We start from the raw sequence: 12,879 nt of genomic DNA on the forward strand, positions 1-12,879 counted from the left end.
ACCCAAACAGTGTGTTGATCAAGATAAATTGACCAGGTCAATCCTTACAGCTTATGCTAAACCTTTAAAAATGTAACATCAGAGGATATCTTAGAAAATAATAATTAGTCTTAGATTTTATATTTGTGAAATGTATACAAAATATTCTAATGTTTTCCACTAAAACCATCAAACTGCCAGCAGACTACTTCATATTCAAATGTATATATACTATCAAGCAGTGTGTTTCCAACATTTAGAAAGACTTCTAGAAAGGATGGCATCTGTTTTATTCATCAATATGTCCTTATCACTTAGCATAATGTCTGACACATAGTAAGTGCTTAATAAGTACCATTTAAATAATAAACTAATAAGTAAATGTGAAATTGCATGACACTGAGAACACAATATTATGGTATCTAAAATGAGGGCTTCTAACAACTTACCTTTCATGTGAGTGGTTGATTTGGACTAAGTGAGCTTCTTGGCTTCTGTAGAGTTTGTTATTGGGTTGCTGGTCCTGGAGTTTATTTTTCATATGGTATGACCTCGGCATAATCCAAATGAGCACATGCATATGAGCACCTGTGGAGTTTGAAAGACTGATTGAAAAGTAATTTTAAAAAACTAAGAACTATTGGTGAAATATTATCAATATCATTGAATATTGTTGTTAACCTTAAACAAATAGCTAGTTATTTCTCCAGCAAAAATGGGTTTTTTCAGGATCAACAAGGAATTGCAGTTTAAGATCTGCAACCGTGGTGAGCCATTTGCAAGTTCTGAGCAACAAGGGAAGGAGAGACTCTTTATAGAAGGGAAGAGGAAGTTGGGAGGGCTATTGTAAATAAAGAGTCCACTGGAAGAACTGAGTTTGAAGTATAGTGGCTTTTGATTGGTTGAGTTGTGGCAGTATCACTGGCTGAGCTCTTGCTAGGCAAGAAGAGGAAGTCTTTCTTCTTCCTGTTGAGCTCTGCCAGTACAGCATGAGAGCTCCCCATTCTGGCCTCTTGACTCTATTTTAAATGAGATTTCTGTTTATTAATTTTCACGTTTTCCCCTTTGGATCAAGATCTTTCTCTGAAAGCATCGCTGATGAAGAGTCAGCTTTTTTTGGTTTCATCAGCCTTTTGTCCCTCAATGCCAGGAAGGACCTTCCCTGAGTATCATGTCCCACGTCAGAGGGAAAGTGCACAGATTGGAAACCTACTGAGATCACATTCAAGTAATAAGTAGGGGTAGGAGAAGAACTCTCAGGCATTTTTTTGTTCTAAAGTCCATTTGTTATCAAGATCATAGGCATTGGAAATCATCTGAGGCGTTATGTCATCATCAAAGGTTTGGCAGACAAACTTCCAACAGACCTGGCCTGGACATCTTGAGAAAGCTGTCTCATCAGATGTCCTTTGCTTCAATTCCAAGAAATCTTTACTTTCAGGTCACTAGATGATGTGCAGGTTCAGTCACAGTTTGGTGCTTTTGTCACATGAATCCAAGAGTCTATTTCCTGGAGTTTTGCAGCACAAGGGTTAGTTAGCAGTATCTGATAGGGGCCTTTCCAGACAAGTTGAAGAGAGTCCTTCTGGAGATATCTTTTCCAGTAGACAAAATCTCCAGGTTTCAAGGCGTGATGCTTAAGGTCTTTTGTCTCCCGGGAGCACAATGTGAAAATATTGCTCTACCAAGACATGGTTATTTTATTTATTTATTTTTTTGTGTGAGGAAGATCGGCCCTGGGCTAACATCCGTGCCCATCTTCATCTACTTTATATGGGACGCCGCCACAGCATGGCTTGACAAGCAGTGCATCAGTGCATGCCCAGGATCTGAACCTGCGAGCCCCGGGCTGCTGAAGCGGAGCGTGCACACTTGACTGCCGCACCACGGGGCCAGCCCCAAGACGTGGTTATTTTTAATAAAAGCAATTAGGCCCTTGCAATATTGGAGTATATCTCCTTTTATCAGCTCTGAGTCAAGAGGCAGGAGCCAAGTGCATTGGGCATCCTGTGACTGTCTCAAAGGGTGAGAGTTTATAAGTTCCAAAAGGAGTGGATCTGAGGTCTCGAAGGACCCGTGGCAATGCTTTTGGCCAAGGTATTTGGAGAGTCTCTACAAATTTTGCCAACTGAGTCTTAATAATGCTGTTAGTGCATATGACTAAACCAGAGGATTGAGCGTGGTAAGCACAGCGGAAGTATTGTAAAACCAGCCTAACAGCACAGACTTGTCAAAGTACCTGACCAGTAAAATGGGCTTCTTAATCACTGTGAAGCTCCAGAGGAGTTCTCTGGGTAGCAATAATATTTTCCAAAGGGACTTTAGCCACAGAAGAGGCAGCAGCCCGCCTGCAAGGGAAGGCTTCAGTCCAGTGAGAAAACATACAGCCCATGACTAAAACATATTTATATCCTTGAGACAGGGGAAGTTGTATGAAACCCATTTGCCAAACCTCAAATGGTCCATTAGGCAGTTTAAAATGTCTAGAAGCAGTACAGACAGGCTTCCCTAGATTGTGTTTTGGACAAGTGGCACAAGTGAGGTAGGCACTTTTTACGGCCGTGTTAATATTTCCCCACCACTATTGATTCATGAACACTGTCATTTGTCGGTAGACCAATGGTTTAATGCATGTACAGTGGTTAGGAGTGAGAATTTTAGAGTCTCCAGTAGGACTGATATTTGGTCTGAATCAGAGCTTTTTCTTTTTATCAAACCAACAATTGTTGAATTTCCACTCTTATTTTTCCTTTTCTGAGGCCAATTATTGGGCTTCTATAGCCATAGTTTTCTAAATTATAATTTGGGGAAATATCCCTTTGGGTCATGACAGAGGTTCTGGCTCCTGTTGGTTCCTTTAAGGGCAGCATTCCTCATGGAAGTGTCAGCAAGGTAGTTTCCCTTAGCTTCCAGAAAGTCAAGTTTAGAATGCCCTGGGATTTTTTTGTGTGTGTGTGAGGAAGATCAGCCCTGAGCTAACATCTGATGCCAATCCTCCTCTTTTTTCTGAGGAAGACTGGCCCTGGGCTAACATCCATGCCCATTTTCCTCTACTTTACATGGGATGCCGCCACAGCATAGCTCGACAAGCAGTGCCTTGGTGTGCGCCCGGATCCGGACCGGTGAACCCCGGGAGGCCGCAGCAGGGTGCGTGCACCCAACCATTTGTGCCACTGGGCCGACCCCCAGCCTGGGATCTTAATAATAGCTAAAGCAGCGGGTAAAAGTATAGCATCCATTAATTTCTGAACATAAGGGCCATTTTTAATTTTTTTTTTTGGAGGAAGATCAGCCCTGAGCTAACATCCATGCTAATCCCCCTCTTTTTGCTGAGGAAGACCGGCTCTGAGCTAACATCTATTGCCAATCCTCCTTTTTTTCCCCCCAAAACCCTAGTAGATAGTTGTATGTCATAGTTAGACATTCTTCTAGTTGCTGTATGTGGGAAGCGGCCTCAGCACGGCTGGAGAAGCGGTGCATCAGTGCGCGCCCAGGATCCGAACCCGGGCTGCCAGTAGCAGAGCGCGTGCACTTAACTGCTAAGCCACAGGGCCAGCCCCATTTTTAATTTTATTTCCACTAGAAGTAAGGAAGCCACATTGCTTCCACAACACTCCAAAATCATGAGCTACTCCAAAAGTGTATCTACTATCATATAAATATTGGCAGTTTCACCTTTGGCTAAAGTACAAGCCCATATAGGAGTATATAATTCGGCCTGCTGGGACAAAGTAGCCATAGGTAAAGGTGCTACTTCAATGACATCAAAAGGAGTTCTAATAGCATATAAGATGATGTAATTTAAAGGAGTTTCCTACAGAGCATCACAAGGGATCAGGAGGTGATCCGTCAGTGTTAAACAGTCGTGAGGGACTTCATCAGTAATGGAGGGAAGAAAAGTGGCAGGGTTAAGGTTATTACAATGTAAAAGAGTTATGTGAGGAGCAGTTAACAAAAGGATTTCATAGGAGGTGAGGCAGCTGGCTGAAATATGTTGAGTGTGATGAGAATTTAGGAGGGCTTCTACTGCATGAGGTACAAAGATGGTTAAAGGGATCCCACAGCCATTTCCTCAGTGGCCTTAACCAAAAGGGCAGTGGCAGTAATGACTCTAAGGCAAAGGGGGTATCCCCATGCCCCAGGGTCCAGTTGCTGGCTGTAACACCTTATGTGTCGATGGTGGTCCCTGTGTTTTTGGATGAGTACCCCAAGGGCATTCCCTTCCTTTTCATATACAAAAAGGAAAAAGGAAATCTAATACTTGGGATATCCAAGGGCAGATGGGTTCATCAAATGCTCCATTAAGGCCTTAAAGGCTATGTTGTCTGGTGCTTCCCATAAAATTGGGTTGGGGGTGTTGTTCTTTAGTAAAACATACAGAGGTTTGGCCATAAGAGAGAAATTTGGAATCCAAATTTGGCAATAACCAACTAGCCCAAGAAAACTTTTCAGTTAATGCTTAGTTTTGGGTTTTGGGAAACTTAGGACACCATGAAGCCTATCTGGATCTAGGTGTAGCCCTGGTTCTGATATAAGATGCCCTAAATATCAAACCTGAGCTTGGGCAAACTACAATTTCTCTTTGGCAGTCTGATGTACCTTTAAGACTAAAAGCTTTAGCAAGCGGATGCTGTCTTCCTGTGTGGAGACTTGGGAGGGAGAGCAAAGAAGCGTGTCATCCGCATATTGCAATAAAGTAGAGCCCCTAGGAACTTGATATCATCCGGGTCACCCTTCAAGATTTGTCAAAAATAAAAGGACTCGCAGTAAAAAATATCCTGAGGATTATTGTCCAGGTGAATTGTTTTCCTTCCCAAGTGAAGGCAAAAAGGTATTGGCTAGCTTTATCAGCTAGAATACTAAAGAATGCACTGCAGAAATTAATTACAGTAAAGAATTTATTTCCAGTGGAAATAGATGTTAATAGCATATGAGGGTTAGGAACAACAGGGTATCAAGGGATAACAATGTTGTTTATTGCTCAGAGGTCCTGGACAAACCTCCACCCTCAGCCCTTGGGTTTTCTCACAGGTAATGTAAGAGTATTATGTGGACCAGTACAAGGGATAATGAGGCCCTGAGCCTTGTAATCTTCTATTATGGGCTTTATACCTTGAAGGTCTTCTTTACTCATAGGGTATTGGTTAATCCTGGGGAGAGGTTTTGAGGTATCTATTTGAATGTTGATGGGAGGTGCGCTGTAAATTTCACCAAGATCAGTTGGAGATTTTGCCCATAAGGAGAGTGGTAGCTGATTCAATAGGGGCAAATGATCAATGCTTCCAGAATCAGCTCTGGTACCATCAGAGATGGAGCAAATAAAAGATGTCAGAGGGTCATTTAACTCACTTAGTTGGCTATTTTGATGACTACTGTTAAATTCTAGAATTATTTTCCCATTTTAAGAGAGAGAAATTTTGGCATGATACTTTTCCAAGAAGTTTTAGCCTAATAAATGAATAGGGGCAGAGGAACTAAGGAGAAAAGGGTGTGTGTCTCTCAAAGGGCCTAAATAGAAAGGAATAGGTTCAGAGACAGGAACCTGTTGAGGTTTTTTTAGAAATCCCCACTATTTGAACTGTTTTAGTACTCCGAGGCAGGGGCTGCTTTATAGTAGTGGGATTGAGTACTGAGAGTGTGGCTGTGGTGTCAATTAGGACAGAAAGAGATTCATCTCCAATCTGGAGAAGTGTTTCTCCAAGCTGATTAAGAGGGAGGATTGGAGAGAGCCCCTGGAGTTTCTTGGAACCCCGTCATTGAGAATTCAGAGGACAGTGGAAAGACTGGGTAAAGGGCTGAAAATGACTGAAGTGCTTAAATTTGTAGCAATTTCTTTTCCAATGTCCTGGCTCTTTGCAATAATAACAGAAAATAGGTGAATTTTGGTTTTGTTTAGTGGCCTTTATTTGCTGCAGTTGGAGATTAAGAATTTTAGCAGTCTTTCTTTTAGTTGACTCATCTAGGGTGCCAGAGAGTTGGTTTGCCAGATTAACTAAATCTGGAGTGGACATAGTTTCCCATTCCATCCTGATCCTTTTTCCTAGAAGGGAGAGCTCCCGGTTCAGCCCAGTAATAAACATCGAGTTCAAAGCTACCTGAGTGGAATCAACATCTGGAGGAAGAACAGAATTTTCTTTAAAAATAATCTGAAGTCAGTTGTCATAGTCATGAACAGGTTCATCAGGTGCTTGTGCACAAGTCTGAATTTTGTTCCAATGAACAGGCTTTGGGAAAGCCCTAGGAATTGCCTGATGAAGTCGTCTAGTGATTGCCTGAGCCTGATCATACAACAGGTCAGCAGGTTGGTCTCCTGGTTGTAATTCTAGAGACCTTTAAGGATGTTCCCAATTAGCAGTTTTCATCCAATGCTGGGCCTGGCCTTCACTGACAAGCATGTGAAGGAGCTGATATAAGTCAGAGAAACCAGGTTGATAAGTTTGAATAACCATATGAAATTCCTCAGCAAATCTGTGAGGAACTTCTGTACTTTGGGAAAATCTTTGACTATGGTTTGCAGTTCAGCTTTAGGCCAGGGAATATAAGAAATTGAGGGTTTAGCCTTTGGATCCTCTGAAGGCTTAATTTTAAAGGGACAGGTTCTGATAGGTTCAGGGGAAGTGGGGAGAGGTTCAGGGAAAAGGGGAAGATCGGCGAGGGAGTTAGTATGGGGAACTGAGGGTGCAGAGGAGGTGTAGATGGCATAGAAGGGAAGGAGGAAGGTGGCACTGGAGGTAGGGTCTGAGCATGAGAAGCCGGGGGAGCGCAGCATGATGGTGCCAGAGGCAGAGCCTGAGACAAGGAAGCTGGGAAGGAGGAACTGAGACTTCGGAAGCCATTTTATCACCTTTAATCATTTGTTTACCTCAATCTCAAAATTTTATTTTGCAAAGAGTCAGTTTTAGACTCCTGATAACATTTGGAAGCCTTAAAATACGAATGGAAATAGGCATTCCATTCGGTTTGGGAAATTACAAAGCTATGTTGTCCAATTTAGTTTAAAAAAAAAAAGTAAGTTTGGAGTGTTCCAAATTCCCCATATTGGCCACTGGTGTTCTAAATTACCTTTGGTGAAGTTGGTCCATTTAGTTAGAAATGCACATGAGGAAGGATCTCCGTTTTTTGGTTCTTTTTTTTTTAAAGGCAAGCCCTTTTTGTGTGTGTGTGTGTGAAGAAGATCAGCCCTGAGCTAACATCTGTGCTAATCTTCCTCTTTTTGCTGAGGAAGACCGGCTCTGAGCTAACATCTATTGCCAATCCTCCTCCTCCTTTTCCTCAAAGTCCCAGTAGATAGTTGTATGTCATAGTTGCACATCCTTCTAGTTGCTGTATGTGGGACGCGGCCTCAGCATGGCCGGAGAAGCGGTGCATCGGTGCGCGCCCGGGATCCGAACCGGGGCCGCCAGTAGCGGAGCACGCGCACTTAACTGCTAAGCCACGGGGCCGGCCCCAGGACCTCAGTTTTTAAACATAAAATCAGGCCTGTAGGGATGCCCTCAAAATATTTAGATGACTAGGATCCCATTTCTCAGAGGTTTTTCTCTAGAGTAAAAGAATAATTTTCAAATAGCATAAACAGCTCAGACAGCTTAAACAACTAGCAACTCAAACAGCTTGAACAGCTCAAACAGCTTGCAGGCTGAATACCAGCACAGTTCTAAGGGAACAGCCTAATCCTGAAGGACTTAGGCTGAAGACTGAAAACACAGTTCCAGTAGAACAGCCCCATCCCAAGGGAGTTGGGCTGAGGGCTGAACATCACAGTTCCAGTGAAACAGTCTGATTCTAGAGGAATTGGACTGCAGGCTGAGCAGCCAGTTCCAATGGAACAGCCTGATTGAGAAGAGTCAGGCCGAAGTGCCAACGAAGTACTTGAAGACAAAACAAGTCCTTAACCAGAAAATGACAAAGCCTTAAAATAGATCCCTAATAGAGCCTGGAGAGCTTCAAACCATAAAGAGAGTAGAAGATCGCATCCAGGAGAAATAGTTACCCTCAGAGTTGTCAGGGCTTTTTTCTGGATCTTCATACCGGCCACCAAATGTTGACCTTAAACAAATAGATGGCCAGTTATTTCTCCAGCAAAAAGGGTTTATTGGAGATCAACAAAGAATTGCAATTCAGAATCTGCAACCATGGCGAGCCACGTTCAAGTTCCAAGCAACAAGGGGAAGAGAAACTCTTTTATAGAGGAGGAGAGGAGATTGGGAGGGCTATTGTAAATAAAGAATTCATTGGAGGAATTGAGAGTTCTGTATGTAGTGGCTTTTCATTGGCTGAGTTGTGACAGTCTCTCATTGGCTGAGCTCTTGCCACGCAAGAAGAGGAAATCTTTCTTCTTCCTGTTGGGCTCTGCCATCATCCTAGGGTGTGAGAGCTCCCCTTTCTGGCCTCCCAACTCCATTTTAAATGAGGTTTCTGTTTATTAATTTTTACATTGTTAAATTAATTATATTAGAATCACAAAGTAGAGCAACATTTTTGAGAGGGATGTGGAAAATAACACATGTATACTATAGAGTAAAACATGCACTAGAGAGTAAAAGTTTATTTGCCACTCCTCACCACATACACATCCATTATTCAATGGTGGAATAGGGACAGTAGCCACATAAAATTCCTATTTGAAAGGGAAAAATGGAAGACATTCAGCAGTTGCTGGTGTGAAATATTACTATCCTGCAATCATTATAAAGTTTCCTGAACTGGCAGAGGGAAGTTCCCTAATTAGACTCCATTTTTCATTAGACTCCATTTTTCATTTATCTCTAAAGCTCTAGGTTCTGACTTCACTGGAGAGAGAATCTTTATTCATTATCCTCCATGGCTACATCTGGAGTGGGCATTAGGGAATATGCCCTCCTGAGGGTGGTATAGTTTTTAGAACATGCTCCTGCTTATAGAAGGGTGGAAACTTAGGTGTATTTTAACTTTGAATAAAGAAATTTTTAGTCCCAGCTTTTGGTGTTTTAGGCAATACCTTTCCAACAAAAACTAAACAGGCTTCCAGTCTTTTCTTCTAGTTAGTTCCATGTACCAATATTCATACACCGAGTTTTTTCCTAAATGTAATTCTAGTATATGCTCTATTTTATTGTATCCTTCAACTCCACCACACCTCTCTCTATATTTAGTGGTAGCCACTTTGAAGCTACAGACTTATAAGACCACAACCTCAATTTGGCATTCACCACAAGACTGGGATTCAAGCAGCTCTTGTCTCTCAAAGATGTTTTTTCCTCTTATTTTTTGCATCTAGGAGCAGTAAGATTTTCTAATTCTTCAAGGCATCAAAGTTCTAGGCTTTCTCTATTCCCTTTTATCTCTGTTTACAAAATGGCCATTTTTCATGTGGTCCTTTCTTTTTCCTGTAATATCTTGCCAAATGCATTTGATAGTAGCCAATAATCACTAAGAGTTTTAATCTTTCCAACTACTTCTAGACGCCTATAAATATTAGAATGCCTGACTTCAATGAGTTTATAATCTAACTGGAGAAATAAGATATATTTAAAGCAATTATAATTAAAAATATTAATTTCAATATGTATTAAATGACCAGTGATTGATTCAGAAATTATGTTTTATTCCAGTTCAAAGAAAGTAAAAGTCACCATCTCCATTCAAACAATGGGAACCATTGCACACTTTTTAGGCAAGGAGCAGCATAATCATAAAAGTTTTAGAAAACTTTTGTGTAAACCTGTGAATATAAGATTAAAAATGTGATGTAGACGACAGTTTCTAAATTTATGCTATACCCCTCCTGAGGCTTTAGTGTTGTTTTAGATGATGTTGGAATTGAGAATATCAACAATACTTTACAGACAGAGATGATCCATGCGTGATCAGATTTCTCATTTAATCTCTCATTAGCTAAGAAATGTCAGATAGTCTGCTGAGAAATAAAAAATATGGTATTCCTACACCCTGCATGTGTTTATAAATATCTACTGATACTTTAAGTTGAGCATTGAAAATAATTCACTAAATGATAGCTGTAATGAAGGGTGAAATAAATTATTGTCTTTGTTGGTGATAAAGATTACTGTGCTGGGCAAAGACAAATTTATCATGTAGCCTTGACAGTGCAGACCTGTGATAACAAGGGAACTAAAAAACAAACAAGCAAGAAGCCAAACATATGAAATTAAATTGCTATTTAAATCCATGTGGTGGTTATGACTCAGTCACCTGCCACTGGGGTCAGAGGGTGCCTTTGAGGCCATTCGGATTCCCACACAGTAGCTGAGGGATTCAATCTAGCAATGCCAACTTTCAGCTGCATCCTAGGATCTGAGAAAGAAACTTTAAGTGGAGAGGTTTTCTTAGGACTTGTGACCCAAATGTGGGCACCATGATGATTTAGCCAAACTCAGATCCAGCTCATCAAAAGTGTTATGGTGTTTTAGTCCATGATCAAAATTCAGTTATTTTGAAGTAAAAAATCATCACGCCACGTTCAGAAAATTTCTTGTGGCCATTTCACGTGACATCAGTACATCCCCTGCCAACACTCCCTCTTACCGCACACACATTCTGACTGCAAAGCCTAAAGTTTTTGCATCATAAAAGTAATATTCCAACACTTTTCAAAGGGAGGAAAGGATTGTCATCATTTCAACAATTGAAATTATTGTTTTTGAGCATTTCTCTTTGCATTAATTTTAGTGCATGCTAAATTTATAAGTAATATTTGTATAATTAAGAAGATAGGATACTATTCAAAGCAAGGATAATATGTGTGTTGTCCATGTTTATTTTAACTCAAATGACCTAGAACTATTTTCCATAAAGTATTTTTGGCCACTTACTCCATATTGAGTCTTTAGTTAAAATTAATTTAAATTATTACTATAAATCTCAGTTAAGTTGCTTTTTTTTTTTTCATTTTAAGGATAATGAGATAGGAAAATTTATGTGTACCACAGTTCCTCTTAGGGAGAGCACTGCCTTTGGTTGGGAAAATGCATGCCTGGTGTGGCATGGGAGTCCTTCCTTTTTCCCTCACTGGAGCCTAGGAGTTGTCTCACACCAAGATGTCAGAATATGGGCTAAACTGTTCTGCATAATAGAAAGAGAAGAATGGGTAGTTCCTGAGCAAAAACCAGAATAGAAAAGTCAAGAAACCAGGAAGGTGGGTATGACATGGAAAAAGAAGCTAGAGTAGAGTTTCTCAATCTTGGAACGATTGACATTTTGAGTTGGATAATTCTTGTTGGGGGTGAGGGGGCTCCCTGTGCATGGTAGGATATTTAGCAGCGTCCCTGGTCTCTACCCATTAGATACCCATTAGATAGTAACACACACACTCAGTTTTGACGCCCAAAAATGTCTCCAGATTTTGCCAAATGTCCCCTGAGAGGGCAAAATTGTTCCAGTTGAGAACCACTAGACTAAACAAAGTTATCCCAAATGGCAGCCTGGCCATAACAGTATTTGGAAAGGACATGAATGTTTAAGATGAAATTTTTTAAAATCTCTTTCTTGGCATTTAAGAGATCCCCAAAAATTACACCTTTCTTTCCAAAATCTGAATTCAAAAGCAATTAAGAAATAAGCTCGGGAATCTGGCAGATGGATCTCAAAATATTAGTTGCTTACTGATAAAAGCTGGATTAAATTATATATACTAGGTGTGACATTACTAGATCATAGGGTAGGCATATTGTTAGACTTGTAGAATCTACCAAAAAGTTTTCCAAAGTGGTTGTATAATTTTACATTTGCATCAGCAATGAATGGGGGTTGCAATTGCTCCATGTCCTCACCAAATTGCCATTATTTTAATCTCTGCTATTAAAATTTAGCTATTGTGGTGGTGTATAGTGATATCTCATTCATTGTGTTTGTACATTTCCCTAATGACTAACGATGCTGAGAACCTGTTCATATGCTTAGTGGCCATTTGGTTATTTCCTTTTGTAAAGAGTCTGTTCAAGGCCTTTGCCATTACTAAAAGATTGGTGTCTTTTTTGTTTCTTTACTTGAAGAAGTACTTTACGTATTTGAGTCCTTTCTTGGTATGTGCTTCAATATCTTCTCTCAACTGGTGGCTGGCTTACACATGCTTAATGGAGTTGATGCAAAGTTTTTAATTTTGTTGATATACAATTTATAGAATGTTTTTTATTTGGTTAGTGATTTAGAAATTTTTAAGAAATCTTTGCTACTCGAAAATCATCAATATATTCTATTATGTATTCTTCTAGAACAGAAGTCAGCCAACTATAGTCCATGGGCCATGGGCCGACCCCGTGGCTTAGCGGTTAGGTGCGCGCGCTCCGCTGCCGGCGGCCTGAGTTCGGATCCTGGGCGCGCACCGACGCACCGTTTCCCCAGCCATGCTGAGGCCATGTCCCGTGTGCAGCAACTGGAAGGATGTGCAACTATGATGTACAACTATCTAGTGGGGCTTTGGGGGAAAAAAATAGATAAATAAAATTAAAAAAAAAACTTATATAGCCCACAGGCCAAATCCAATCCATCACATTTTTTTTCTATGAAACATGACCTAACAATGGTTTTTACGTTTTTTAACAGTTGAAAAAAATCCAAAGAAAAGTAATATTTTAATAAAACCATACAAAAGTTCTATAAAATTCAAATTTCAGTATCCATAAATAAAGTTTTATTGCAACATAACCGTGCTTATCTGTTTACATATTGTCTTTGGCTGTTTTCATGCTACATCAAGAGTTGAGTATTGCAATAGATACTGCATGGCCCAAAGAGCCTAAAAAATCTGGATAATAGAACTAAGTTTGCTCACCCTTTTTCTAGAAAGTTGATTTCTTTAGTGCTCACATTTAGGTAATATGAACCCTCTTGAATAAATTTTATCAGGTAGAGGTCAAGGCTCATTTTTTGTCCATATAGATATCTCACTTCATTGTCGTTCAT

At 40.4% G+C, this 12,879-nt stretch overlaps 1 long non-coding RNA gene across 1 annotated transcript in view; it reads left to right on the top strand.

Moving 5' to 3' along the window:
• LOC131414099 (uncharacterized) overlaps positions 1-12,394 on the top strand; it is a 32,661-nt gene extending 20,267 nt beyond the window's left edge. The window contains exon 3 of the long non-coding RNA XR_009222110.1: positions 12,189-12,394. This is a non-coding gene — a long non-coding RNA (uncharacterized LOC131414099). The remainder of the gene's footprint in view (positions 1-12,188) is intronic.
• The last annotated feature ends 485 nt before the right edge of the window (positions 12,395-12,879 follow it).

The sequence above is a fragment of the Diceros bicornis genome, chromosome 14 (genome assembly GCF_020826845.1).
Source record: "Diceros bicornis minor isolate mBicDic1 chromosome 14, mDicBic1.mat.cur, whole genome shotgun sequence".
Lineage (NCBI taxonomy): Eukaryota > Metazoa > Chordata > Mammalia > Perissodactyla > Rhinocerotidae > Diceros > Diceros bicornis.